The sequence below is a fragment of the Pinus tabuliformis genome, chromosome J (genome assembly GCF_031772625.1).
Source record: "Pinus tabuliformis cultivar Carrire ecotype Pingquan chromosome J, CPIR1, whole genome shotgun sequence".
Lineage (NCBI taxonomy): Eukaryota > Viridiplantae > Streptophyta > Pinopsida > Pinales > Pinaceae > Pinus > Pinus tabuliformis.
Window position 1 is genome coordinate 373,015,309 of NC_142295.1, and position 22,073 is coordinate 373,037,381.

A 22,073-nucleotide genomic window follows, 5' to 3' on the forward strand; every position below is an offset into this window, starting at 1 on the left:
ATTTGCAATTTCAATAGTGAATCCTTGGTACGCTAACTTGGCCAACTATTTGTCCACAGGAAGAACACCTCCATATTTTAGTCCAAAGGAAAAGAAGAGGCTAATCAAACAAAGTTCTCGATACTCATGGGTTAATGGAGATTTGTTTTACATTGGTTATGATATGATTATTAGACGATGTGTAAGAAATGATGAAATAATTGATATTTTAAAACCTTGCCATGATGAACCGTGTGGTGGGCATTTTGCAGCTAAAAGAACATCATTCAAGATTCTTAGTCTTGGATACTACTAGCCATCTATTTTTAAGGATTCCAAGAAGTATGTGAAGAGTTGTGATAGCTGTCAAAGAATGGGTAGGCCAACAGCTACAGATGAAATGCCACTTCAGCCTCATGTACAATTAGAGCCATTTGAAAAATGGACTCTTGATTTCATAGGATCCATCAATCTAACTTCCAAAGGTAAAAAGTACATCCTCGTATGTACTGATTACGTAACAAAATGGGCTGAAGCCAAAGCACTAGTCCGAGCAACTGAACAAACAGTGGTAAACTTCCTTTTTGAAGAAATTTTTGTAAGGTATGGAGTACCAAGGGAGATAGTGATAGATCAAGGTATTCAGTTTACTTCAAAGCTAGTTAAAGACATCGCAAAAAAATATCAAATCAAGCACAGAAAAAGTACACCTTACCATCCATAGGCCAATGGCCAGGTGGAATCCACAAATAAAACATTGGAAGGAATTATCACTAAGACCGTAGCAATGAACAGAAAGAATTGGGAAGAGAAGCTCAAAGATGCACTCTGGGCTTATAGAATCACGTGAAAGAACACTACAGGATTTACACCATATCAGTTGGTGAATGGCAAAGAGGTAATGCTTCCTATTGAATTTCAAATACACACTTATAAGATGGCTGTAGATTTAAGAATTGATCTCCATGAAGCCCAACAAGAGAGGATTCAACAATTGAACCAGCTATATGAAATGAGGCAGCAAGCAGAGGAGACAACACTCCTAATGCAGAAACAAAGGAAGCAGTGGCATGATGCACACATCAAGAAGAAACAATTCAAAGGAGACTGGACTTTACTCTTTGACTCTAAATTCAGATATCATAAAGCCAAATTTACCACACATTGGATGGGCCCATACGAAATAGTTCAAGTTTATGAAAATGGATCAGTCAAGCTTATTACCATTGATGGAGAAGGCCACCCATTTCTTGTCAATGGCCATCGGTTGAAACTTTACCATAAGCCCATCAACAAGGAGTATTTTCTTCAAACTGTATCTCAGCAAAGGGAGGTTGAGATATTGCAGCCTTCAGCTGTGATATCTCTACCTTAGTTCATTTCATTTCAATTTAAAAAAATTTAAAATATATATCTATATCTATCTATCTATATATATATATATATATAGATATATAATATAATATATATATATATATATATATATATATATATATATATATATATATATATATATATATATATATATATATATATATATATATATATATATATATATATATATATATAATTTTTTTAATAATGGTTTAGATGTGAAAACCAGACTCTGGCACACTCTAACCCAGAATTCTTACTTGAAAACCAATTCTTTGGCTGGTAAGAATTCCTTGTTCTATTTGTTTACTATTTGGTTCATCGCTTCAATAATGACTTGAGGACAAGTCAAAGCTTTAGTGGGGGAGAAGCATCAACATTTTTGTTTTCCTTATCTCATCTCCTCATTGTAAATTTTCAAAGAGTTTGTTTCAGCACTTCAGTATTTCAATAAAGAAATTGTTTTTGTCTTTGTTCTAATCAGAGGGACCTGTTCAAGAAATATGCAGTGGGACCTGTTCAGAAGACTATGTTACCAGCACTAATATTAGAGGGACCTGTTCAACAAACATTAAAGGGACCTGTTAAAGACTGCTACATCAGGCTACTTCAACAAAGTTTCAATAGAGTTTCAAAGGTTTCTTATCATCAAGGCTACATCAACACCAAAGATCAAGGAAGCTGCACACACATAGTTCTTCAGATTTCAAAGAAGCTGCACACACAACATTCTTCAGATCTCAGAGGGACCTGTTATATCCAATTTTATCTCAGAAGGGACCTGTTATGGACAGTGAAGATCAGTCCTACCTGTAGTAAAGATCAGTCCTACCTGTAATAAAGATCAGTCCTACCTATGCATGCCAACTCAACTCTTGGTCAACCAACAAAGTGTAATGTATTGTTGTAATTTTTATTTTTAACATTTAAAATTCTTGAATTATTTTAGTGCTAAATATAATGATTATGATTGCTTATGATCAATATCAAAAACACCCCTATACCCATCACCCTTGTAACATTCCTAACTACTATCATTTCCCAACACATTCTAGTCTATCGCCATATTCCTCCTACAATTTTTAAATCTTCTCCTACACCACCCTTCAAACCTTGTCATTGAATCGGCCATCAAACTTTATCATCGATCCATCATCTTCCTAATCGACCAAATACCAACAAGTAATGGACAAGTGATGAATCATTGGAGAGCCAAGTGTTAAACGATTTCATTCATTTCTTTTGAATCGGCCAAGTTATAAAATGATCGTTTGACCCAAGTCGACTCATGCAACAACTATCCATTATCATCACTCCAGCACTCCTTATATGTCTACGGCGTTCTCATGATTGTACCTATGCAATCCAGTACAACTTCTCTTTCTTTGTGATATGAATGTGCTCTGCATTATCATTATAGTAAATTGGGTAAGGTTGGTTGTTAAGTTTCATTTCATTCTCAGTTTGTAAAAAGGGCGTTACCATACTAGTAATTCAAACTTTGTGATTTCAAAGAAGGTTGAGAACAACAGAAAGGGAGAGCATAGTAATTAGGCTCTCCACGAGTTTCTACCTCTGCCATAATCCAAGGACATTAATCCGGTCGCTGCCCAAGTCATTGAAGAAGGAGACCCCGAGAACAGAGGGCGCTACCAGGTCAGTTGAGTGGAGCGCAAAACAGAGGTAACAAATCAAGAGACCCTTGTTGAATTATTAAGCAAAAACAAAAAAGGTTAGAACAGGAGTTTCTTTGTCAAAATGACCAATAGAGCAGAGCCTACAACATTTGATAGTTCCCAATATCATGATGACTGTATTACAATTTTAAGGGAAAAACAATGGTTATCCTTCCTAGAGAAGTTTAATGGGAACAATGAAGAAGTAACCAAGAAGTTTGCATTTACATTTAATGGAGAGAAAGCATTGATAGACAACTTCTCTTTTAGGATTTCAGAGGATACCATAGCACAAACCTTGGGAATCAGTCCAGAAGGAGAAAAATATTTCAAAACAAAACAATTTAAGGAAAAATCATGGATTCAATTCATGTCTAGGTCAAGGGTTTCCTCTGTCAACTGGAAAAAGGGTGTCCCTAGAAGCTCGCTGATGCACCCATGGGATGAAATGGTGTACATTATTCATAAATTTATTATGTGTGAAGGTCGTTATAGCATAGTCTATCTATATCACATTAAACTTCTGTTGCACTTAAAATGGCAATGCACCATAAGTTTACCTTACTTCCTCTTACAGAGTTTGACTAAGATGTCAAAAACTATTCAAAAGCAAAAGGGTAATGAAGATAAAAGTTTATGTCATTTTGGGTTGGTCAAACTGCTAATTGAATTTGAGTTGCAGAGGAGGGGAAAAACATGGAAGGAATTTTTGGTTGCTAATCAAATCAAAGATGGAGAAGATGAACAGGAAAAACAACAAGAACACACTAAGTATATGTTTGATATTGATGAGGAAATCCATGTGCACAAGTCAAGCAATGTTCCTCCACACAACAGTAGTGTAAGGAAAAGAAAGATGAGGCAAGAAGCTGCCCAAAAAATTGACCAAGACAAAATTTTCACTACATATACAAGAAGATCAAGGAGAAGACAAAAGACCCAAACACAAGAAGATCAACCAGAGTCAAATGCACATGCATCGATGGACATTGAGAGCAGTGCTCATTCACAACCAGGACCGGAAGCCGAAATGGAAGTCGAGAGTAACAATGGACAAGGGAAAGAGCCAGCACCTGCAAACAAGAAACAAAGGAGGTTAGAAAAACAAATTGAAAAGCTAAAAGAAGAATTGATGGAGGCCAACATGCTGGAGAAGGTCATCAAGAAGGAGAATGAAATGTTGAGAGCTCAGAGCAAGGAGACTCAGCAGAAAAATGAGAAGCTGAAGGAGCAAATCAAAGAACTCGAGGCTGAACAAACCGACATTTGCAAGTGGGCAACCAAATGGTATACTCAAAAGAAAGCTCTCAAAGAGAAATACAAGAATTTGAAACATAAGCTCCACGTTTAGAAGAATGCCCAAGCTCAGAAGAATATAGATGCATTGTTACAAGCGACAGAGGCATAGGGAGGAACAGAGTATAAAGGGAGCACATCAGGATTAGCATGAGGACATGCTAAATCATTGAGCTTGGGGGAGATGTTGGTACCATTTCATTGCCATCCTTTTCTTTTAGAAATCCATCATTTGTCTATGTTTTTCTCCCATAAACCCCTCATAGTCCATTAAAATTGATTAATCAAAGCATTATAGTTGTTAATTTACATTAAATTTAATTTGTGAATTTTTATGTTAAAAATTAGGAATTTTCAACAAAAATTACAGGATGTCATGACTTCCTGTAAATGGTTTATGATGTGACACATGGCATGGCAGGAAAGTCAAAACAAAGGATAGGAACGTGATCTGGAATGTACATACATGGTGAAAGATCTATTCAACAGTGAATCTAAAGCTCCTGGATACATGGTCAACGTTGGTCAAACCCAGCCTTTTTGGTCACAAAAGTAGCAAAAAGCCAGAGTTTCCCAAACTAATTTCGTTTTTCTTTCGAAATCAGTTAAGATTAGAAAAGACAAAAATCACTCTTTTGTAAAAGCAGAAACATTTGCATAATGTATGTACATTCGATTTAGAGGGAAAGTTAGTGAACATAGGATAGGAGACAAGCAGATAAAAGACTGCATATTGTATTGTCCAAAACGATTATTATTCTTGTGTATTGTTTCCAGAACATTGCTCTTGCATGTGATTTCGACTTCCAGAACTTAATTACAGTCATTGTTTTACCCTTACAGTGCTTATGCGTTAACATTCTCATCGCTTGAAGTTTCTTAAGTGTGCCATTGAAGCATGGACGGGCCCTACGTGGAGATTGGTATACTTTTATTTTCATTTCCATAGCGTTTTTGAATTTGAATAGTGTGAATGTAATGTTATTTTATTGCCTGTGAGTTTATTGATTTGATTAGAAGTTCTTGCAAATAATATTCATGGTGATAGCTTGAGAATTTGATTGCTAGATCATTGAACAATATCTTGTAAAAGATTTGATCAATCATTAGATTTCGAAGTATCTCTGTGGACTCTGTTTTCATGCATTTAAAATTTCAGTGTGCTTAAAAGAGCTTTTGATTTTCATGAATGCTTAGTGTGTTAGCTGTAAAGAGCTTTTGTGGATAATATCCTTGTAAGAGGGTTGAAAACTCAGCCTAGCAACACCCTGTTTCTTTAGAACAGTTAGATGAATTAGATGATCTGAGTGTTAAGGTGTGAGAGGAAACATATTTTAGCCTCCTGTAGAGGAGTGCTGTAGCCTGTCATAGTAAACACTTAGTTCGGTAGATGAGATCCTTGTATGTCTATAGACTTTAGACACGTGCCTCTAAGTTTACCTACCTTGGTTGATATTAAATCTAGTCTAATCTAGCACCCTAGATTGGCCACTACAGTGTGGCCGTACACCATACACCTGACGGGAATGCCACATCCTCCTTAAGGAAAAACATCTTGGTGTGGCCGTACACCGTACACCTGAGGCGAATGCCACATCCTCCTTAAGGAAAATATATAATATATTTCAGGCACTCTTCAATGCATAGCACTCATGTCACGACATATCAAATTACATAATGTTTAAAAGATTACTCATCGTATAATGGAATCACGGCCATTGCAACATCAACGCATATAATAAAATCCAAGCTCATAAAAATCCCAAAGCACATGCAAATTCTTGATTTTATTAGTAGGAAATTTTAATCAATAGAATGGCTTTAACGCACAATGGGACATCGACCAATATACATGCCATATACCACACAACCATACATACGTTGCACGAGTGAACACACCAGAAGTTTGGACCATTCAATGCTTCAACAACATTCTAGAGAGCTAGGCAAAAAAAAAATTCGCTTTAGTCACCCCTCGAAAAATACTACTAATTTGGTGGTTGCTTCCATGCTAACTTATCCTCTCTTTATTTAATGCTTTCCGACTTCCACAATATCTTACCTAAAGTAATTTCGTGGCTATTTATATTCCAAATCTCGATATTGTGTGTAATTTGGCCGAATATTCCAATCCCATACCACGTCTTTTCACAATTTCCAAGTGTTTGTTGTTTTTATTTTCCGTCTTTACTATGAGAGGTAATTTAATTTAATTTTATCCACTTTAATTGGTACATGGAATTTTGACAATGATATTATTATTCCCTGCAGCAGCAAGGTAATAACGTATTTAAAAAATATTGATGTTGACATTAATTTTAAATTTACCAAAAATTAAATGATCTTATCTAATGTTTACCTTTGAATTTTTTTTTTTTTTTTTTAATTTTTTTTTAAATCTATTTTTTCTACACTTTGATTGGTTAGTGCCTTATTCTGTAATGATAATATGTACTTTGACAAATTAATGGCAGTGTACAGAAAATCTTAATATAACTATGCTTTGATTGTGCATGTGGTTGTGATGACGTTTAAAATAAAATTAAAAAACAAACCATTGCCTTTTCCAACAATTGCAATGAGGGTTGGCCTTTCACATAAACAAAATATATATAAGGGACAGCCACAGGAGTTGGGAAAGTGGCAGGAGTTATGACTCTCCATGTACCATGTAAAATAATTTTTTAATATAAAAAAAAGATTTTTTTAAAATTTGATGGTACAATGTAATAAAAAGTTTGTACAAATTATTATAATTAGATTACAGATGTCATTTTTATATTTTTTTTCAAATTAATGTTTTATATATTATTTTTTTATTTCTGACAAATAGAAATTAAACTCCATAAAATTTGTCTTTTTAATATTCTAGATCAATCACAAAATAAAGTTTTTGAATTTCAAATATTTTATAAATAATTTTAATTTTGAAAAAAAATATTTTAATATGATAATTTTTTAAGAAGTTTAATAAACTTTATAAATTGTTTCAAAAATTTAAGATGAGAGTTCAAAGCTTTTTGACTATAAACTGATTTTAATATAACTTGCCTAAAAGTAGGTATAATAATGCAACTTTTGTTTTACATGGATTTGTACTTTAAATTCCATTTATTGTTGGTGGTACAAAAACACGAAGGATAATAATGGAAGAATGTGTAAAATTAATGTGAAGTAAAATTAAATTAAATTAAATTTTTATTGTATTCACTTGCTATTGGGAATAATTTATATTAGCAAGAAATAAAATGTTATATATGGCTATGTTCTTGTAAAGTAAAGTGAAAGAATTAATGGCTGAAGTGATCTAGCTTTTTAATAAATATCAAATATCATAAATCTGGTTAGACAAGGAAGTCACGATAAAATGTTTTGTACTGGTGATGCTACAAATGGTTTCAACAATTTTTCAAGCCAACAATACAAGTTTCTTTAAATGGTGGATTTGGTGAATTTTGTCTATTGTCAAGCATAGGTTTTCAACTAAAAGTAAAAGTAAGAAGGTGCAATGGGCTTAAGTGTCTCCCCAAATTCATGTTAAATATTTTGGAAATTATTTTTTTTAACTAAAAATTTTAATATGCCCTATATTTTTAGTTTTTGTTGTATTTAATTATTTTGTATCTTTGAATCTTTATTTAATTGTTTTGCATTTTAAAAATTATATTAAATTTCAATTTCTAGAATGATACAATTATAAAATTGTCATATATACTATCAAATAACATATTACATCATATAAAATAACAAATTACATCATATAAAAAATAAATTATCAAATAATAAATAATACATTTCATTTTGAGAAATATAGAAATTACTCTCTAAAAATGAAATAATCAGCAAAGCTTGGACTCTGGTTCCAGGCTTTCTAATCTAGGATGTTTGGAAAGAACGCAACAATAGGATTTTCAAGAACAGAATTGGCTCATCCCAGAGCATCATTGCTCAGATCATTAGACAACTCAAAGAGACTGTAGGCACCCTTCTAAAGAAACCCCCGAGAACCCACCTCAAGACCAGGATGCACAAATACTATTACATTTGGGTCTACAGGTGCCTTTCCCCCAGGGCATAAGCAAGATTGTAAGTCATATAACAACAGATAAGGACTTCTGGAAACCTCCTCCTCATGGTTTTTTGAAATTCAATATAGATAGAGCCTCTAAAAGAAACCATAGGGTGGCTGGTTATGGCAGAGTCATAAGAGATGAGCAGAGATACATAAAATTCACCTTTCATAGTCATCTGAGGAAGGCCACTAATAATATGGCAGAACTCATGGTCCTAGAGCAATGCATAGAATTCTTAATTGATTCAAATTTACACAATACCATCATTAAAGCTAACTCTGAATTGATAATTAATTCAGTCAAGAAAATATGCAATGGCACAACACCAGAAAGAGTGTCGAAACACTGGTGGTTATTGCAGGTCTATCAACGTATACAATCCCACCTGAGAGCCCTGAGAACCCTCAATTTTGTTCATGTGCGCAGAACAACCAACAGGTTAGTGGATCGTTTGGCAAATGAAGGAGTACTATGTTCAAAAAGTAATAGAAGATATGACTGGATGTCGACTCCCCCAGGGAAATTGCGCGAAGATTGTCACAGACAGGCTACCAAAGACAGGGAGTACTTTCAAAGCATGAGAAATAAGCAGAGAGAAGACTAATGGAAACAAAAGAAAGTGGACCAATCACAGGGAAGGAGCAAGTGGTAAACAGCGGGCAAGATGGCAGGCACCTGACTAAAGATTGCCTTGAACTCCATCATCCTATGGATTTCGGGCTGGAAAATGCATGTAGGTTAATTCTACAAATGGACCTAATTCTACAAATGGACCTGAAAAATATAGAATGGTGGCCTATTTACTCTTTGGGTCCGTATGAAAAGATAAAGTGTGGGCAAGTTGCCGAGATCGCTTTCATCCTATGGATTTCGGGCAGAAAACTACATGATCGTTAATTCTCCAAATGGACCCGAAAAACTATAGTGTGGTGGCTTATTTATTCTTCAGGTCCGTAAGGGAAGTTAAAGAGTGGGCTAGTTTCCGAGACCTCTATGGATCTCCTTCATCCCGTGGATTTCAGGTAGAAAATTGCACGATTTTTATTTCTTCAATCGGACCCGAAATAGTTTAGAGAGGTGGCCTATGTTTCTTTTCGGGTTCGTAAGAAGAGATAAAGTGTGGGCAAGGTGTTGGCCCGAAATCAGCTCATGACTGTTGGATCAATGAAGGTTGGATCGCACGGTCTTCGGGTTATTAAGATAATCGAAGGTTAAGGTTGGTCATTTGATGCAGTTTTGTGGGCCTTCGGATGGTCACATGTTGCAGTTTTGTGGGCCTTTGGATCTGAGGGCCTCGTCATCAAAGGCGTTCAGGTTTTTTGATGCATGATAGTTATTTGATGCACGACAGGTTATTTGATGCATGGCAGTTCGGATAGCAGGTTTCCAGTTCACTGGTTGTCCAGAGTGACGCCTTGAGGGTGGACTGTTCATGGGTGTTTTTTGGATTCTCTGCACTCTAGGTTGGGCGGATGTTTTGTTTACAACTCTTTTGTAGTCTTGTTCGGGCTTTTCACAGATTTTGGAGTTAGGTTCGGGTTTTTGCCAGCCCAGCTGCCTATTGAATTTTCACAGAGCTGGTGCTGCTCTATGTACATTATGTATTTTTTCTAGATTAATAGAAGGTCCCACGCTTGATATATATATATATATATATATATATATATATATATATATATATATATATATATATATATATATATAGAAATTATTAAAAAATGTAACAATTAGCTTACAGTACTTAGATTACATAACTTTTAATCTATTGTTTCTTGAAATACACCTTGAAATATCCATTTTTCACCGAGAAATATTTCAATCATATTTATTTTCAAAGTCTTTGATATAATGGTTAGTTAAATTATAATTTTATATTGTTTAAATGACATTTTTAATATCAGTTTTGCCAAATACTTTATTCATTTTGAAATGTCATAAGATAATTAATGCAAATGTAAATTTTTTATATTTTTTACAATACATTGGAATCTAGTTATATATGTCATGGTCAAATTGTCATTACTAAATTTTGCCTAAAATCAAATAAAAATTAATTAAAATGTCTTTAAATTATTATGCATTCAAAAACACATTATTAAAAAAATATATATCATAATTTTGTTAAAAATTATATCACCTAAAATTAATAAGGTAATTGTGTCTTTATTACATAAAACATTACAATGTCAATATTTTCTTAATTTATTAGTTCGTTTATTGTGTTTGATAAAAATATCTACTTGAGTGTTCATTTCACTTGTGTAGAACATATACTTTTTGTTCATATTTAGTATATTCATATATATATTTGTGATGTTTATCTTGAGCATATTCATATGTATTCGAACAAATGTAATATTGTGTAAAAATAGAATTCGATGAGAAGTTATATATATGTATATGTTAGCAGATTTCTAATGCAAGATAACAATATTTTTTTACTACTTTTGGTAGAAACAATTTTTGGTTTGGAAGTATGGTTCTAGAATTTTGGTTTCAACGTTGGATATCAATATTTTTTTTTCCATTTTGGTAGAAACATTTTTTTGTTTGGAAGTATGGTTCTAGAATTTTGGTTTCAACGTTCAAGTACTAAGTATCAATATTTTTTTTACCATTTTTGGTAGAAACCTTTTTTTGTTTGGAAGTATGGTTCTAGAATTTTGGTTTCAAAGTTCAAGTACTAAGTATCAATATTTTTTTTACCATTTTTGGTAGAAACCTTTTTTTGTTTGGAAGTATGGTTCTAGAATTTTGGTTTCAAAGTTCAAGTACTAAGTATCAATATTTTTTTTACCATTTTTGGTAGAAACGTTTTTTTGTTTGGAAGTATGGTTCTAGAATTTTGGTTTCAACGTTCAAGTACTAAGTCTCAGGTCATTAGCAATATTTTATGGCTACTAAAAACACTTTATTCATTCATTCATGTATGTCTTATTTGTTTCTTACTCTAATTTAAGGATACTTAAAATAAGCAAGAATATCTACAAAGTAGCCCTTGTTCAAATACAATAGTTAGTTCATACATTTCAAAATTCAATAATTGAACTAAGCTGCAGGGAAACACTAGCTATCTAGCCTTATTCAATAATACAAATGGTCCAAGCAAAAATGTGATTAAACAATATGCTACATCGTAAAACGTGAGTAAACACCACTTTTTTAAATTTGCTTCTACAAACGAGATGTTCAAGTTTTTTCCACGATTGTGTAGATTCATGTACGACCTTAATGAACTCCAGCTAGGTTTGATTAGATATGTTTTTCAAATACCATTTTTTTATTATACTACCAGAAAAAACAAGCTTGAATTTTAATTAGTTTTGAAATTTTTAAATAGATTTTATAAAATTCATTTAAGTTTTGAAAAAAAAAAAAAAATTGAAAATAAAAATCAAAAATAAATTTTAAATTCTATTATTATTATTATTATTTTGATGAAATGACTAATTTCATAGTGTTTAAAATTGAATTGTTAGAAAAAAATTTATTAAAAAACCAAGAAATAAAAAAAAATTGTATTCAACCAAGTGTCATAATATTTAATAAAGAGTGCATCTATCAAATCTAAATATTTATGAAAATGAACTATCATTGTATGAAGTACCAAACCAAGTGTCATAGTATTTAATAAAGTGTACACCTATCAAATCTATTTTGTTATTTATTTTTATTGTATAGTTTTACTAATAAAAATATACCAAACTATATATATATATATATATATATATATATATATATATATATATATATATATATATATATATTATTATTTTTGATTTGACAGTTTTTAAATTTTTAATTAATAATTAGATTATATATATATATATATATATATATATATATATATATATATATATATATATATATATATATATATATATATATATATATATATATATATATATATATATATATATATATAGTTACAGTATTCATTTAAATTAATTTATTTGCATAAATCATGTAGATTTCTTTTTAAATATAATTTATCTATATTTAATTTATTTAGCCAATTTTTAATTTATTTATTTTTTATGTTTTTTATATGAAAAATATTGATGTTGGATTTAAATATTTATATATTTTTTAAATAATAATAATAAATTAATTTTAAAAGATATAAATATGATATTATATGTAAGGCTATCTTAAATTGGGGTTTATGATTACTAAATATATATATGGTTTTGGAGGTTTTTAACTCTATAAACATTTAAATTAATCTAAAGTAGTTATCAATTACTTTTTACATAAGAAGCAGGTATTAAGCATCAACGTTGCATATTACACTTGTTTATTTTGTTTCTAGAAATGAGATCTTCATTTTTTTCATACGATTGAGTAGATTCATCTGCGATCTTAATGAACTCTAGCTAGGTTTGATTGGACACGGTTCTCATCAACAGAAACTTGAGTAATGCAAATAAAATCAAGAGGATTGTTAATATAACATAGATATGCAAGAGCCATTGGATAAGTAGAGGTTCTTGCAATCATCTAGATATGTTCCAACTATGCATGGAATCTCTTCTGAACTTCAAGGTTTAGCATTAATTTTTCTATGGTCCAGTTTGTCCTTTCACACGGTATCTATGTATTCACAAGTATGACAATGAAGAGTTAAAATGGTTTAGGATGCGAAGTAAATGTTTGCCCTAAACATCAATCAATATTACGAAACGTTACAACAATCTATACTAAATAATAAAAAATTACATATGTAACACAATTAAAACCAAGTGAAAAGTTAATGCCTTAATTATTAAGGTTATAATATTAATACTAATAATCTAATTTTAAGGTTACATCTAAGTCATACGCAAAATTGGTATATGAAATCTCTTTGTTTGTTGGACAAGAGATGAAAACTTAGAAGTTTAAAATATCTCGAAACAAAATTTAACATAAACGTTTTCTAACTATAACTAACTAGATGTGGATTGTGTTACAATATTAGATAAACCAATTTCCATGTTAAGTCATCACCTATTTAATATTCTTCATATTTTTTATTTAACATGAGAGAACATATATTTGAGCTTTTCCTTCATTCTCCATCCTTCAATCATAGGTTATATAGTTCCCAATGTGATATTTTTTCATAGACATAATTTGTATTTGACACTAATTTGTTCTGCGAGGACCTAAACTTGCTTAACCATTGTAAGGATTCCTCCTCCTTCAATTTTAGACTTCCAGAATTTTGATATTTCTCTGTAAACCTTAATGTAAATCTTTCAAATAAATATTCCACTATCTCTTCCGACATGGGTAGTAATCAAACTTGCCAAAATTTTTCTAAATTGCTTTACAACCATCTTCCCAAATGCTTGACATCTTTCCATGTTCTCTATACTCATATAATTTTGACTCTTGAATTTGTTCAGCACACACTTGTACTTTGGAAGGGGGGTTGCGGGGTAGTTGAATCAATGTAAGAAGATTTTTACTTATTTAAACTTTCTTGAACCATAAGAAAGGAATCACATATGGCATCTATCAATTACATAACATGTAACACAAGATTGATGTGGAAACCATTTTTGGAGAAAACCACAAAATTCCTTTTTATAATTCTTTGTAGGAAACAACCTACTATTACAAATATTTGTAGGCCCCAAACAATTCTTCTAGATCTTTGTAGACATTAACCCCCACTACTAAGAACCAACTTAGCAAGACACAAGAATCTCTTTATTGATGCAACTCACCAACCTACAAATACCTTCTTCACGATTGATTTCCTAAAAAAAACACCAAATTTGCTTCCCTCTTCTTTATATTTACTCATTAATGTGCTAGGTGAAAGTTATGGTCACTTTCCCAAAACTTGTTGATTTTTGGCCTCTTCCTAAGAGAAAACTTGTATAGCATGCCACGTGTCCAATTATTTGTATCCAATTCTTAAATTTGTATCTTAGTCACTTCAATATGTCTCCTCATATCTATGAAAATTCTATAGTTTGGAATGTGCCAAAAAAAGAATTATAGCAAAAATGTCATGATCGCTCTTTTGAAATTGATTTCAGGACCATTCACAAACCATAACTTATACAATGTATATCTAAGGAATTATAGTGAAACAAAATATGATTTTTGTAGGATATAAACCTTGAGTATTCTTTCTTAATATTCTCAAAATCTCATGGTATAATTCTTCATAGAAAGTAAACTATAGCAAAAGTTTCAAGTTCGCTCATTCAAAACTAATTTCAAGACCATTTACAAAAAACAAAGCTACCAACTTAATGAAAACTATAACGAGTTCTCTTTTTTTTAGAGGCTACAACAAGTCATGATTTTCATGCCGATTTTGAAAAGTGTTGATAACATCAACCCTTATTTTTTTGGAGCACATTTTCGACACTTTAAATTTTATTATGTATTAAGTATGGGAATTTTTTAAAAATGTTAATGATTTTCATGTCGATTTTGAAAAGCTTTGATGCAACATCAACCCCCTTTTTTGGGGGGTTTACTTTTGATACTTTACATTTTCTTATGTACTATGGATACATTTTTTTAAATGTTGGTTATTTAACATTTTTTCAAGTAATCTTCTTCTTCTTCTTCTTTCCTAAGATGTTTGTTTTTTTAAGTGTTTTCTAATTTTGTGTTTTTTGGTTTTTATGTTAATTTTTTTTTAAGAATTTTTCAATTATTTTGAAAAGTAAGGATTTTTTTTAACAAGGTCAATATTTTGAAGTTAGGATTTTCTATATGTTTATGTATTATTAATTAATATTTCAATATACATCAAATGATTGTCATTGAAAAAGTAATAATTTTAAACATTTGACATAAAAACACACATTTTGAATATATATATAAATACAAAAATACAGAACTTTTTCATTAAAATGACACATCAAATAAAGGATTTTTATGAGAAAATTTAAACAAAAAAAAGTTTAAAAAATAACCTTCTTTATGAATTTTATGTCAAGAAATAATAATGTTAAAAGATTTTTTTCTAAAAAAAATGATTCACATAAAAATTTAAGTGAAAAATAGATAATAAAAATATCAAAGATATAACAATAATAACAAAATGTTTATCTTTATCATAAAATCTTAAAGTTGAAACACTACAAGTATACTTATGAATAGTTCTCAAAATTGAGCTTGATTTTCAAGCATAACTTAAATTTAATTAACAATATCATATAATTCATATTCATTATCTTCAAGAGCTTCATTATAATTTTCTTTCATAGTATTATGTGCTTTCATTTTGTCATCTTCCTATCTTGTTTGATCTTTGATGTCCACAAATATCTTGAAGTATCTCTTTCCAATCATTCCATCTACAATGATTGAGGTTCTTTTGTTTTTTTCCCACACATGACTCATTAAAATCCTCTTTGCTCAAACCAACTTCTTGCATTACATCTAGAAGAATTTTAATTACATTATTTCTTTGTTGAATAAAACTGCATTACAGTGAGCCTTTTTCAATTGTTATGCAATTTCTTATTTTTTTTAGGCAACATACTAGTGCCATACTTAATCATCAAGTACACAAAAAATAATAAGTAAATGAGTATAAAAACATTAAAAAAACAAAAAGATTGAATCTTACAAAAACATAAAAAATATTTATATCTAGCACCAAACATATGTCTCGCACTCTACCAACTACCCCATAATTTCCACCATATCAAAGCTCATAATATAGAAAAAATTTACCCCTTCATATATCTTTAATATACCATGAAAAATTCATTTTATTTTCCTCTCATGACATCTGCCATTCTCTAACATGCTTCACTGATTTTGAGGGGTCAGTTGTTTTGCTTTTACCATAGGTGTTAGTTCGATTTTGTTGGGTAGCATTCATAGAGGATCCAATTGCATATTTAGAGGTTTTAATTGTTGTCCTTGGTCCATAAACATTCACAAATACTTTTTTTAATGTCATTTTCTTAAATAAAAAAGAAATTATAAATTTTTATTTTATTATCATAAAAAATTATACTCTTATTATATTAATAAAAAAGCTTCCCACATTCAAACAAAATTAATTATTTTAGTATTTTTTAAATAAAATAAAATAAAAAACATTATAACATTCCAGAAAAAATATTATAAAAATAAAAATAAATAAAAAATATAATATAGCCCAAAAAAAAAACACCCCCAACATTTAACCAAAAAACATAAAATTGTAATGAAAAATAACAACATTAACTTAAATAACGTAAATAAAAACATAATACAAAACTAAAACAACATTGAAAATTAAAAAATAACATTAAAATATTTTAAAATTTTTAAAATATTAATTTTTTTAATAAAGTAATTTTAAAACCACATTTCAAAAAATAAATAAAATTTAAATTTAAAAATATAACAAATGCAAAATTCATTATAATTTTAAAAACCAAAATTAACAAATTTAATTAAAAAAAATGAAAAACAAAATAAATAAATAAAAACAAATTTTAATTAAAAATTAAAAACAAATATAGTTAAAAAATTTTAAAAATGTATTAATTAAATTTTTTAAAAAATATTAAAAACAATTATTTTATGAAATCCGTGGAAGCGAGCCCATGTATAGTGATGTGGCATAGCCATGGTGGAAATCACGTGAGGCATGACATGGTAGCAATGTAGAAGGCCACGTGGTAGAATCTGGTGACATGGAAAGAGGTCATTTGCGGAAACTTTGAATGGTCATATATTTTGATCTACGATTTAGATTGAGCTGAATTTAACATCGCCAGGAAAGTATCGACAAGATGAATGCAATGACGATGTTTATTTGGAATTTTGAAGAGTTCGAAAAATGTTGAAAGTTAAACACCACTTCCATAATAGGACATTGGAGCGTGGTTCTGTCATACTAATTGCCTTATTCTACCCTTAGTTCGGCTATGGGTGGTAAGGGGGCATGTTATAGAATGAATTGAATCTCATCATCTAGAGTGATTTTGACAAATGCAAGCTAACTGATAATTACATTAAATTCATTTAAGTGCTTCATAACTAAAGCGCCTTCTATCATCTTGAGATTATATAATTTCTTCATCAGGAACACTTTGTTTGTTGTTGTGTTCTTCCTGTATAGGTCATGCAACTTTTTCCATAGACTTTTGGCTATCTTCTCCTCAGCCACATTGAAGTACACATTCTTTGTTAGGTACTACCAAATTGTAGCAATGGATTTCCTATCCAACTTCCTCCAATCTTCACATGTCATTGTTGAGGTTTTCATTGCTACTCCGTTAATCGACAAGAATTGATCCTTCAAGATCAATATATCCTCCATCTGAGATTTCCACATGACGAAATTAGCCCCATTAAGATTCTCCATATCACTCATTACAAACTCCATATTTCTCAACAGACCTAGCAACAAAAAACAAACTCTGATACTAGTTGTTAAAAAAAACATCAAAAAATATAATATTTTTGATAAAAAAATAAAAATAAACAATGATTGAGAACCACAACACCAAAAATTTAAGTGGAAAACTCAGCAGTGTATGGGAAAAACCACAAGGAAATAGAAGATTTCTTTCTATATTCAAGAAGAATTCTTCATACAATCGAGGAGAAGTTTTCATTACATTCTACAAGTCTTCGCTATGTTCAAGAAGGATATTGGAGAGAAAAATAAAATTAAAAATATCTACATTCTCCCTCAACTATATTTGAACTCACACTTAAATATTTCCACTCATAAGTTAAATATTTGCATACACTCTTAAGTATATTTGCATTCACACTTACAAAAATTACTCTTAACATTATTTTGCATTTCATAACAATCAACCTTGATCCATCTTAACTAGAGATCTACCAAGCCTCAAGCGATTAAATATATTTTTACTGTAAAGTGGGTATATACCTCAAGAGATCTTAATTAGATTTGGATTCACACTAAACAAAAATCACTCTCTAGATCTATCAAGCCCCAGGTGATACTAAAGCTCTTTTCACTCTAAAAGACGTTTGTACCTCAAGAGATTTAAATCTATTTTCACTTTAAAAGAGGTTTATATGTCAAGAGATATGATCCATGAACCCTTACCACGATCACTTCTTTCCTTTGCCAGCTCAGAGCCCGATCCTAGAATTTTAGAGAAAATTGAACCCATGACCTCTCCATAACAAAAGTGACTCAACCAATTGAGCAAACCCTTTAGACTTAATTATAATTATAATTATTAATTTTATGTTATTATTTCTTGTTTTATTATTTTATTTTTATGAAATTTTACAAGTTAAAATATTTTATTAATAATTATAATTATTAATTATTAATTATATTTTTTTTTTCATTTTTTTAATGTAATTTGAGTTGGTAAAAATGTTAAAAAAATACATTACACCTTCTCTACTCTCAAGTAAAATAGATAGTGTATGAATATAAAAAAGTTCATGAAACTCTTATCTCTAACCCCTTATTATAGGAGTGGGCTAATGGGTCGATGAAACACCCTTCAGGTTTTGCAACCCCTCGCCGTCGGCGAGACCCTTCCGGAGGCTGGGTCCCCTCCCTCCCTAATGTTAAAAAAAAGTTGTGATGCAACGTTAATGTCTATTTCTCGAATCTGTTAACGACCATTTTAGGGTTCACCGGTTACGACATGACAGGTGTCTGAACTCACGCAACCACACTCACCGAAGTGGCAGGTTTCCTACAAGCTGTATATGGAGTGAGGGATCCAATTTTGAATTTGAATTAGCAAATCCACCCAAACACATTAGCAATTAACTAGAGGATGGTGGGGAGTAAATGTCCATAAATGTTTCCTAAATGTTGTGTACACCTCCATTATCATCAAATCTACAGCTTGTGGCGGGTCAGACAAGGTCGCGTATAGTTGAATTTCATGTTTGAAATTTCATCTCATTTCATTTTGTTGTTCAATTTCATTCTGTCGGAAACAAGGGAGAGGGAGAGGGGCTTTGAATGTTCATTACGTCGAGAGGAAACGAGGGAGAGGGAGAGGGACTTTGAATGTTCAGTCTGTAGAGAGGAAATAGGGGAGAGTGAAACAATTCCGTTGAGCTCCTGAGAAGATAGGGGAGATTTCCGTTGAGCAAGGAAACAAAGCTCTTGAGGAAACATGGGAGAGTGCAACCATTCCATCCAACGAGAGAAAAAAAGGGAAGAGTTGCAGGCGGTTTTTAGAAATTCGCCCAAAGGCCTAATGTTGCCTACTATTTTCAAAAGGAGAGTTGCCTAATGTTTTCAGAGCGAGAATTCCCTATTGTTTTCAGAAATTTGTTGAGTTCATTTCTCATCTGCCAACTGAGATAGGGCAACCATTTGCAAAGGTAAATTTATTAAAACCATTGCCTCATTATCTGCAATTATCTGCATTATTTTTTCTCTCGGATGTTGTTTCAAGGAGTTTCTACAACGTTGACAAGCGAGTTGCTGGAACGGTGACTAGTGAGTTGCCGCTATGACACTTATCTGGGTCGCCATTGCGGCAACTCACTGGTCGCCATTGTGGCAACTCATTTGTCATCGTTGTTTGTAATTTGTTGGTGGACTTCATGAATGGTGGGCTTCATGAATTCTTTGGTATTTCTTCCAAGTTTTTTCATCTAGTTTACTTTAAATTTTTTGTTGGTTTATTCATTTTCATTGTCTTGTCATCTAGTTTGGATCAGCATCAAACTTGGGTATTATTTGAACCAATATACATCGAAGAATATAAAAAATTAAAAATGATCCAATTGAACCAATTGAGCTAACCCTCATAAATTTTATATATAACATTGGTTGTAAAATTAGGTATGTATATTTATATATAATAACATTAATTCAAAGCAAAATAAAAGGATCTTAGTAAGAAAATTATTTTTAATAAAAAATCATCGATAGGATAATTATCTTGATACCTACTCTAATATAAATGCCATTATGATTTTGTTAATCCTCTTTTACATGTGTTTTTATCCTCCATTGAGGTATAAGTACTTCCATAGGAGTCACCCTTTGCCATAAATACATTGTTTCATTTTCATATTGAATATTTTTTTTATCCTCCATTCAGGTATAGGTATTTCAGGTGTAGGTACTTCCATAGAAGTCTTCCTTTTCCATAAGGAAATTGTTTCATTTCCATATTGAATGTTGTATTATTGAAAGAACTTCACAATTGTTTGAAGCTTATAAAAAATAAATATAGAGAAGACTAATAAAATTGTGTAAATGGGCATGGAATTAGTGTGCCATAGAAACATATGAAAAAATTCTTAGCCTTTTGTAATTTCTAATTGAAAAATTGACGAGACATCTCCATCATCCAACAATTCTCATATTTATTATAGCTAAGATCATGAAGATTTTTATTGATTCATATTTACATTATGCATGCATTGCAAAATTCATTATCTTTATAGAATTAAAGAGGAGACATGAGCTGCAAAGATGAGATATCATGTTAACCTGATGTGGGAGGACCTGTCATGTTAACCTAGTGTGGGAGGACCTATCATGTTAAGATGAGCTATCATGCTAACCTGGTTTATTGATAAAGTGATAGTGGTGTTGTTCTATTACTCACTGTTACAGTGGCTATTATCCTATTAGTGGAAACTCATTGTTACAATGGCGGAAACTCACTATTATAGTGGCAGTAACTCACTATTACAGTTGTGACAACTCATTGTTACAGTGGTGACAACTCACTATTACAGCGGCAACAGCTAACTGTTACAGTGAGTTTCCACCACTATAACATGGAGTTGCCGCCACTGTAACAGTGAGTTTCTGCCACTGTAATAGTGAGTTGCCACCATTGTAATAGTGAGTTTCCACCACTGTAACAGTGAGCTGCAACCACAGTAACAACAAGTTGCAGCCATTGTAATAGTGAGTTTCCACCACTATAACAGTGAGTTTCCACTAATACAATGGTGAGCTACTGCAAAATTGTTTAACAATATAACAATATTTCATTAAATTTTTTTTTTCATTTAATTGTTTTCTTCTTTTGTAGATGGTGCAAAAGTGGACACTAATCATCCAGGTTTGGTGCCATCCAAACCCAGGCCAAGCACGAACTAGATTTGTGCTTCATAATGAAGCACTAAGCCAAGTCTATCAAAATAGTAGAGAAATTCCTGGGACAACCACAAATAATGAAGCCTATTATCTTGCCCTGGTTGATGGGCTAAGAGCAGCAAGGAATTATGGTGCAAGTGACATTGTCACTTACACCAATTCAGAGTTGATAACCAATCAAATGATTGGAATTTACCAAGTCAGAAAACAAAATTTGAAACCCCTCCACAAACAAGCCAAAAACATTGTTGCACAATTTCAAAGTTTTAACATAACTTATCGATCATATGTCCAAAGGGTTGTTGATGATATACTTAGTGAAGCAACATTCAATGGATGAAAAATTGCAAGATATGTGGAGGAGCCAGCGTGTGCTCCACCAATTGTAATTGATAGACATCAATATACATGGCGTGTTAATAAATGAATTGTTCTTGTGATTGCTATTGGTGTTATTATGGTGGGAGTCCTATTATGGTGTTCTTATTTCTTGTGATAGATTGTAGCAGCATAAACAACCATTATGTCCATCATTTTTTATGTATTTATATGAACTTTGTTTTTTATAGATGGGCTAACTTCATTTTTTGGTACTTTTTTTAATATCTCAACACATGTATGTGAAAAATTTATTTGTCA